Here is a 9,311-nt window from a genome sequence, read left to right as displayed (position 1 = left end):
GACTCTGGCTACTGTGAGTCCCAACCCCCAAGTGGTGCCTCAAAACCCTAGGACCCTTGGAAATGGGGATAGAGGTGCTCTGTCAGCCCAACTATGGTTTTCATCAGAACCGACGCAGCGCGATGCAACTCTACGCAGGACCCCACATCACTGTAACCACTGCTGCATGGCGCAATGCCCCACATCCACGACATAAGGAAAGATTTTCTGCGGGCCTAACCTGGCCCCTGTATACGGCTCATGCTTCATCGCGATCGGCCTGAACTTGTGACTTTGTCCCAGCAAAGCACGACCACATAACCACGGTTGGTGCTTTGTGCTTCTAGGCACTATTTTTACCTAAATATTTAAAATTGGATCGCTCCGGTTCTACTGATTAGATTTTTGTTGTTTTGATGTCAAAAAGTGGATTACATTTTACTTGTGTTGTGTTTTCACTTTATTAATATTTAAGTGTTGCATTCATGCTGTACACATTTCCTCTAAATTAAGCCTGACTGGTTTTGTGCCAAGCTACCAGAGAGTTAAGCACAGGTTAATTTGATCACTTGTTGTGGTTCATCCTGACAAGGATCATGGCTGTTGCTTGAGTAGGGTTTCACCCTCCTCAACCAACAACCACGTTTTTCACAAATTCCCTGGCTGGGGACCTACTGGTTCCTCCCTGCCTGTTGCCAGGCTTGTGTTGGGAGGGCAAAGATTAAAATAAGGATCATTTAATGAAAAGCTCTTTTTCAAGTTGCATCTCCACATTTTAATATTTTTTTAAGTAAAGAATTTAATTATTATAGTACACTGTCTCTGAGCTAGCAATATGTACTTCCTTGGTTGACAGGTTTTCAGGTTCTTAGAGGACGTTAAATAGCTCTTTTGAATAATTTGCTCCTTGACTTGTTTGAGAAAATACATTTTGCAACAGATTAATAAAATGAGGATGTGCGATTAAGAGGTTAGGGTGTGCGATTAAGAGGTTAGGAGTAAGGATTAGCCAGTAAATTAAATACCCTCCAATTTGAACTATATGGTTGTGAAAAAGTGATTGAATTGTGTGATCCCGACTCTGTTGAGGAAGGCCCACAGGTATTATTTCAAGGAAATTCCTTCCTTCTTCTCTTTTCAAAATGTTCTTCTTTCCTACCATTTTTTCCATTCTTTCTCATCTGTTTCTTTTTTCTTTCCATCTTTTTTTCTTTGCATTCTTTTTTCCTTATCACCCACTCCATTTGCCTCATATTTTCATTGTGATTGTCCTCATTCTTCTTGCTCTTTGTAGCTAAGTTTTTTTCTTTTATCACCCGTTAGCCCCCACCCTACAGCTGTCTCGTGGTACCTTCTTTCTGTTATTGTTTTTTTTATTCTGTCTTGCGTTAAAAGTAAAAAAGGGACATAACATGTTTTTCTGTCCATTGACACTTCCGCTCAAGCTGGTGCACTGGATGCTTCACTATGCCCTTGAGTAGGAGCAAGGAGATACGTATAAAGACTTAAATTGAGACTGATGGAAGTATGCACCTGAAAAGACTGCATTTGTTCCCCACTGTGACTGTAAACCCAAACATCAATATTCTCAGGGATTTCTCATTAAGTAAATCTTTTGCTTCATGACAATCCAACAAAGCCTCTGGGAATATCAGATCATGCAGGTCTGCCATTTTCTCCTGTCAGCTTGTGATAAAAAAAAAACATCACCAGGAAAGTTGAGGGGGTCAATTGAGGTCACAATGGGTGAAGGTTTATAACCCAGGAGCCCCTGGGCAGCCCTCAGATGCCTCTGCCAGGCAGCCATTACACAAGCACGGGCTGTCTCACCACTGCACAACTTCAACTCAGGTGGGAAAATGAGGGCCAACCTAAGCAGGCACAGCATGTACAGCATGTACAGCAGAATGCGTAGTATGAGCCAGAAGCGAAGCAAGACGCCAAAACCAATCGCAAAGAAGGTGCTGAAGAAATCTCAGAAGAAGACCTTCAAGGCCAAAAAGATTTCACAGAAAGGTGAGAACAGGGAGGATCGAACGAATGATGGAATGAGGAAGTATGAAATGAGGGTGGACTATGCGCCAATGAGCCCTTGGTCTGGGTAACAGAATGTACTGTGCACTGATGCCCAATGTGAGGTCATTTCCATCCAGGATTTTCAGGATGGTCTCTGAATATGTAAAATGGGTGTATTTCATTAATTGTGCTTAAATGTATCCTATGGAAAGCCTGAAGATCTGATGTGGTACAACCCTCCTGGATATACAAGTGTCCTCCCACTTTGATATGGTAGTAAGCGTTCTATAAATGCAATTACAATGTTGAGAAAGGGCAATGCCCCTATTTTAGGACGCAGTGTACCAGTTTAGTCATCTCCACACTGCATAAAACGTTTTCAGAAGACTTGAAAATAGCATGAATCTACAAGTGTTGCTATAAGAATGTATTTCATTTTGAAAGGACCGGGGGGCAATGTTTTGAAAAGTCGAAACAGACAAATTGGCCCAGTTAAGATGCCGTCTAAAAGATGTTCTCTCTGCTTCAGCCTTCAGACTCAATTAAGACGCGATTCTGTTCATCTGCCGAGCTTCGAAAGCCAGGACTACAAATGCAGAGGAAAAGTGCAGTCTGAGAGTCATTACAGAGCAACGCATCCTGCCGCTTTAGTGTTCGAGTATCCATGTCTAATTAGTAATGTGTGTTATCATAATAAAAACAGTAACACAGTCAACCTGTGCTAAGTGGAGTTTCTGGAGCTTGACAATATTTTAAATAGGTATAGGATGCCCTCTAGTGGTGAGGGGAAATTATTCCTCGGCTTTGAGCCACTGGATTTTATGAAACGCCATCTGGTTGGGCAGCAATTTTCAAGGAATCGCAGTCATGTCCTTGCAAATGTGTGTTAACCACTTACAAGCGTATGACCCAAGAACCTTTGAATCTTCGCAGGCAACTAGTCAAGAGATAGGTCACTGAATGAGCTGAGTTAATTTGCAGATAAGGAAACTGAGGAAACGACGTCACAGTACCTTATTGTGGGCTAGTACTAGTCAAGAGATAGGTTACTGCATTAACCTATCTCGTTTCCTCAGTTTCCTGGTGTGCAAATTAACTCAGCCATTCAATGTCGTGCATAGCAACTGGTCTAGCACGCAATAAGGTACTGTGACGTCGTTGACTAGGAAACACGCAACGACGTCACAGTACCTTATTGCGTGCTAGACCAGTTGCTACGCACGACATCTGATGTCAACAGACCCGCCTTGCACCATCTTGGATTTCAGTGTGCTGTGGACCCTGTGTACTAAAGTGCTAATTCTTTTGGGCCTCTGATGCATCCAGGATTTGCTCATTAAAACTAAAACGGCAATTAATTGCGTAGCCCTTACTCCTGGAACTTTAGGACAAATGTGTTATCTTGTGCACAGTGTTCCTCGTCTGGTTATGTAAACAGATATGGATATTTTACATTACACAATAGATGGTGCAGTAACCCATACCCATACAATGGTGCCCTGTTAGGGGAGTGCCTTACGTAAAATGGCGCCTGGATTGCAGCTCTCCCGAGGACCACAGAGACGTCATACTCCTGTACTTTGGGCAGCATTAATTGCTGGGGATGCTGCCCTTACCATGCACTCGTAGTTTCTTTTCCCAGCTCAGAAAGGCTCCTGGAGGCTCAGGATTTGGCCCGTTGTAGTGAATCTGCCCCTATCCACATTTGCCATTGCTTGCGCCTGCTTCCGGAGGCAGCAGTTTTCGACTCAACACTCGATGTGGCCTTCTCAGTAGCTGAGACGTTGCATCAAGCTGTCAGGTTTTGCACTAACCACAACCTCCAATGGAAGCGATGTTCTTTTCTGTCTCTCAGCTCCTGCCAGGTACCACTTATTTGAGAACATGAGAGGATGTGGTAGAAGCAGTGAAAGAAGAATTTGTAAGAAAAAACAGGCACAGGGCTACTCACTCAGCCTTGACACTCCTAGGTTCAAAGCAGGCTGCAGGCTGCAGGAGATCTTAACAAGACAAAAATACACATCCAGTAACGTCAAAGGAACACTAAACAAAACTTGTAATAGTGAAATGGCATCCCTTAGTAATAACCCTGTGTAACCAACGCTATACTTTGGCAGGATACTGGGAGTCCCTGAAAGTAAAACATAAATATCGTGCTGTATATCTATGTCCGTCTCTCTCTATATTTATGCGTGTACATATATATATATTACCTACTGGCGGTCGCCAGTAGGTAGTTATAGTTAGGACCCTGTTTCCATATGAAATCCGCAACATTCTATTTTGAATAACTTTGGCGCCGGTCGACGAATCCTCGCGAATTTCTCAAAATAGGTGGGGCGCTACGCTCCGCTCCTACCCTGAAAGTCTCGGGGGGATTCGTCAAGCGGGGGCTGAGATAAAAGGGGGGTCCCAAAACGCGTTTTTCTCATGCATTTTTCCATAGGACCTTTAGACACAGCTACAGCCCGAACGGCTGAACAGAATTACTAGAAATTTGGCAGAGAGGTAGTCCTCAGGTCAAGGAAGTGCCTTTTGTAGGTTTGGTGTAAATCTGTTCAGTAGATTCTGAGAAAATAGCCTTTAAATCAATATATATATCTGAGCCAGCTTACGGTACGCTTACCGTAAGCTTACCGTACGCGTACGGTGGCGTGCGCGAGCGCGATTCTGATTGGCTGTTACATCTAAGTAAACATTCGAATCGGTCGAAACCAGGAAGCGGCGGCCGCCATTTTCTCTCTCGCACTCTGAGGGGGGGGGCTGTAAACAAAGGCAAAAAACATATAAAGGGGCTGTTTAGACAGTGCCCATGCACATAGCCATGTTAGTTGAGTCCTCAAAGATCCCCCAAGGCCAAAAACTGTAAATTTTTATTTTTTGAAAATTTCGCCGATTACGCTTACCGTACGCGTACGGTGCACTTACGCTAAAAATTTTAATACAAAAAAAAAAACACTCTCTGTGCATGGCATATTATTGTCATCACTTACAAATTAAATTTAACAGATTACCTATCACAAGGAAGCGCATAATATGTCCTCAATGTGCGCACGGTGCGTAACGTGGGCACGCGGTGCGCGTAGCGCACTGCGTGCCTACCTTGCGTGTACGGCACTAACTGCGTAAAGTGGGCGCGCGGTGCGCGAAGCGCACCGCGTGCTCACTGTGCGCGCACGGTGCGCGAAGCGCACCGTGCGCGCACGGAACGAACTGCGTTAAGTGGGCGTGCACGCCACGAATGGCGTAAAGTAACTTAGCATTTAAAAAAACGTATAAATTCACTGAAAAAACCATAGGTTTCACACACGTTATAGTTCGGAATTAGCATTTAAAAAACCTTGCTAATTCAATGAAAAAACCATAGGTTTCACACATGTTATAGTTAGCTGGAAATTTTACTGATAAAAAACCAATGAAATTCCCCCGTTATAGTTACTGTAGGCAACTATAACTCACGCGACCGCAATCCTCTGCTGATGACATATGTGTCTTTATGAAAAAAAAATATTTGTAATATATGTATAGCTAAAATTTAATGGAAGAAGACATGGGCAAATAAGTGTCTAAATACAGTATTAGCATCAGCAGAGGATTGCGGTCGCGTGAGTTATAGTTGCCTACAGTAACTATAACGGGGGAATTTCATTGGTTTTTTATCATTAAAATTTCCAGCTAACTATAACATGTGTGAAACCTATGGTTTTTTCATTGAATATATATATATATATATATATATATATATAGAGAGAGAGAGAGAGAGAGAGAGAGAGAGAGAGAGAGAGAGAGAGAGAGAGAGAGAGAGAGAGAGAGAGAGAGAGAGAGAGAGAGAGAGCGAGAGAGAGAGAGAGAGAATACATGGGATTCTGTAATTCCTGTATATTCGCCATTATCTAATTTATTTTTAATTAGTGACTGAAACTCCCTGACGCTGATTATCAATCAAAGAAGTCAGAAATTGACTACTATGTTATTAAAGTCGAGTTTTAACATCTCAATGCCTTCTGCTGGAGCCAACAGCCGAGTTGAAAGGCAGGTCAGGGAGTATAATTGGAGCACCTGTTTAAAGCAATGAAGAGGGAACATTGCTTTCTTCTGCTGTATTTTTCTAGCTTACAATGACAAGCAGAGAGAACATATTTTTTTAATTTACACTCCTTAGGTATTTAGAGAAAAACTAGAATCTTTCTGCATGCTTCTAAACATTTTGAGCTACTTGAGCTTTTTTTTAAAAATGTTTTTATTTTTTATTGAAAAAGGACTTTTATTGAACTGTTTCTAATATTTGTTGGCAACAAATACCTAACAGGGTTTTGATGTGTTTCATTTTTGCACTAGAGGCTTTATTTTTATTCTTCATATTTACAAACATGCTTGCTCTTTCAGGTGTTAAGTATTTTGTGGGAAAGGTAATGGTGTGACCAAGTATTCAATGGGATAAAGTACCCCTGGCATAAATGATAAGGATTTCTCCATGGAGTGACTTGCACATGTATACTTTCTGTGCCCAAATACCACTTCTTCAATGTGAAACCCCAATCACCACAAGTGCATTAAAAAAGGTGGGGTTATTTTTGCAAAGTGGGTAAGAGGCATTCCCTAAGTGCCGTATGCTTTGTAATATGTAAATGCCGGGCTGTTCAAATTTAAAACAGGGAGGGCTCAGTTCGACCAAAGGGGTATCGAGCATTCGCTTTTAAATGCTGTGCTCTGTAACATGTGGGGCCCATTACCAATTTGATACGGTGTACCCTTCTGTGTACTGGGATAGAACCACGGCAGCACTACTACGTTACAGACAAGTCAACGTAATGGGAGAAACTGTATAAGCCAACACACCTGGACGAAAAGAACGTGACAAATACAAGGGGGTAATGAAGAAGGCATCAAATTACAAAGAGGTGCTTTTGACCACAGTACACTGTGTTCTTGTTGTAATCTGAGTCAATACCTGTGACAGTCTGTCTGTAGCACTAAAGTACAAATCTGTATACCTGGAAGATGAGCTGGTGATGAAGATGAGGTGGAGAGATCACATTAGAGCACTGTTTGCAGTGTGCACTAATATACAAATTGAATTGTCCGGAGACTGCGGTTGTGTTTGCACACTGCACATGCTCTCAGTGGGATCCCTATCTACTTACCTTGGGTGGTTCCTTGGGTCCCCAGCAATTCTATGTCCTCTCGACTGTGTGTCAACTTGCGTCGTGATTCTTATACCACTTTCTTCATATACATTTTGGTCCCGCCCTGGGGGCCACTGTGTTTTCTGTGCTACTTACATAATTTCTAAGCTATGTGTTGTGTGCATTGTATTTATCTCAGGGTAGGAGATATGTGTGTGTATTACAGAGAACTCTATGATAAATACATATTTTTATAAGTACATTGTGTGGTTCTTTTGATCCAATCTATACCTATAAGATTGCATACTGGTAAAACAAGCTGCTTTACACTCCTTCTGGACTAAGCCTTAAGGCTGCTCTCCACAGCTACCACTTAGAGAGCTTTCTAAGGTTGTCTAAGACCTCTAAAACCACTGTATGGGGTTGTCTGGACTGGTGCAAGGTGCCCACTTACATAAGTGGACATCATATACCAGGTTCTCACAAGATGTTTGGGTGAAATAAAGTATTTGTCCAAGATCACAATTTAAACGGACAAGCCAATTACACATCAGGCATTAAACAGTCTTTATTTATGTTAATGCTTTGTTTTTACCATTTTTCATATAGCGGAACCATCCTGAATGTACTGGAGTGCTTTACATGAACACCAATTACATTACACAATGTCACCACTCATTGTTTATAGGGAGATTAAGTTATTTGCCCAGAATCACAGGATGATGAGCCAACTCCAGGACTTGATACTGGTTTCCCCTAAGTCTGCAACTCTGGCCCTAACACCACATCATGAGTATAGGGAAAATCAGTATTTCATTTTTGGCGCTAACAAAAACAGAGTTTTGAACTCTGTTTTTAGGTGCACTAATAATATGTAAAACTGCCAAAAATGTCGATTCCTGTCACATGCTCCTATCTCCCTCTCCAAGAATTAAGGCCAAAGCATTAAGCTTTGGTGTCTGAGGTAATTCTTGGAGAGGGAGATTAAAGCGTGCGTGAATGAAGACTGGCATCAACATTTTAATGTTGGTAGCTTTACAAAGTGTTCAAGCAAAAACAGTTTAAAACACGTTTTTTCTCCCAAGGCTATTTCTCACTTTCACTAAATGTTTTTTTTCCTTACCTTTCTTTAGACTGTGTCAGGAGCACGCTATAGCAGGCACAGGGAACTTGACAATATTGTGCACTGGCCTGCAGGAACAGGTTACCGACAGTGCAGTACTTCGAGCCTCACTCTCAGCCTCAGGACAGATGCCTACAGTGCTGAAGCCCACCCAGAAATACTATTACGCAGGGCGTAGGACTCAGAGGCAGGAAATACATTTGTTTCCGGAGTCCTGAACCTTGGGCCCACCCAAGCTCACTTCTAAACCAATAGCTTTTAGGCTGCCTCAGGCAATAATATATTTGCAACTACGGAATGTGGGTAAGAAAACAAAGGCTGGCGATCCAACGCAATTTTGAGCTCTCAATTCAATTTCAAGTCTTTATTGCGATTTTCATCATTAAAGACAGCAAATACAGTAAAACAATTATGAAAGAAAAAAAGAAAATTAAAAATAAACAATATTGGACCAGATTTGCAGAGATGACATACACAGCAATGGTGTTACAATAAATGTTGGATTAAAATAGCCAGTAATCAATAAAATAGCAACATAATAAATAAATATTTCATATTTAAAAATTCATCAATAGTAAGATATCCATATTATCAAATGAGGCGTAATTTGTATGCACGTATAATCCAAAACCAGTGGAGAAATTTTGCTACAGCAATGATCACAGATTGTGAGGTGTTGGTTTTAAGACACCGCAAAGCCTCAACACCCGTCTTAAGACCTAATAGTAAACAGATTGGTTTCAACCAAACCCGCCTAGGAGTTCTATACTTCGGGAAGATAAATAGGACATGCCCAATACTTTCCCTTTGAGCAGTACAAAAAGGGCAATCCGGTTTAAGGCCTAGTCGCCATTTGGCTACAAAGCAATTGATAGGAAGAGATCCCACCCTAAATTGATGATATCGCTTCCTATCTTCTGCAACTGTAATGCAGTCCCAGTAGTTCTCAAAAGAGGGACTATCCTTTTGGTCCAAAAAGTTTGAGGTTAGAGACGGAACAATACTTGAGCCAAATCTACTTTCCGTAACTACTCGCCAATAAGATTCTTTTAGAATTTTTTTTTGGG

The 9,311-nt window shown here is 41.7% G+C and overlaps 1 long non-coding RNA gene across 1 annotated transcript; it reads left to right on the top strand.

The window, feature by feature from the left end:
* Positions 1-1,783: 1,783 nt before the first annotated feature.
* Positions 1,784-2,710, top strand: LOC146775876 (uncharacterized). The gene is made up of 2 exons (XR_014972194.1): positions 1,784-1,995; positions 2,525-2,710. It is a non-coding gene; the product is annotated as an uncharacterized LOC146775876 (long non-coding RNA).
* The last annotated feature ends 6,601 nt before the right edge of the window (positions 2,711-9,311 follow it).

The sequence above is a fragment of the Triturus cristatus genome, chromosome 12, assembly GCF_964204655.1.
Source record: "Triturus cristatus chromosome 12, aTriCri1.1, whole genome shotgun sequence".
Lineage (NCBI taxonomy): Eukaryota > Metazoa > Chordata > Amphibia > Caudata > Salamandridae > Triturus > Triturus cristatus.
This window is presented reverse-complemented; position numbering and strand designations above follow the sequence as displayed.